We start from the raw sequence: 255 nt of genomic DNA, 5'->3' as shown, positions 1-255 counted from the left end.
GCAGCAGCAGCAGCAGCAGCAGCAGCAATGTTGTGTGCCGAAGGGACCGAGATAAATGCTGCGAGCTTTCGAAGCAGCAGCAGCTGATGCTGCCTGTGAGGGGTCAGCAGCAGAAGCTGCATCACCGCCACAGCAGCAAACGTCAGCAACAGCAGCAGCAGCAGCAGCAGCAGCAGATCATCCAACTAGCCCACGAGCAGCAGCAGCAGCACGACCGCAGCAAAAAAGCAGCAGCAGCAGCCCCACAGCAGCACC

The sequence above is a fragment of the Eimeria tenella genome, genomic scaffold, assembly GCF_000499545.2.
Source record: "Eimeria tenella Houghton genomic scaffold, Eth_scaff2467, whole genome shotgun sequence".
NCBI lineage: Eukaryota > Apicomplexa > Conoidasida > Eucoccidiorida > Eimeriidae > Eimeria > Eimeria tenella.
Note: the sequence above shows the minus strand (reverse complement) of the source record.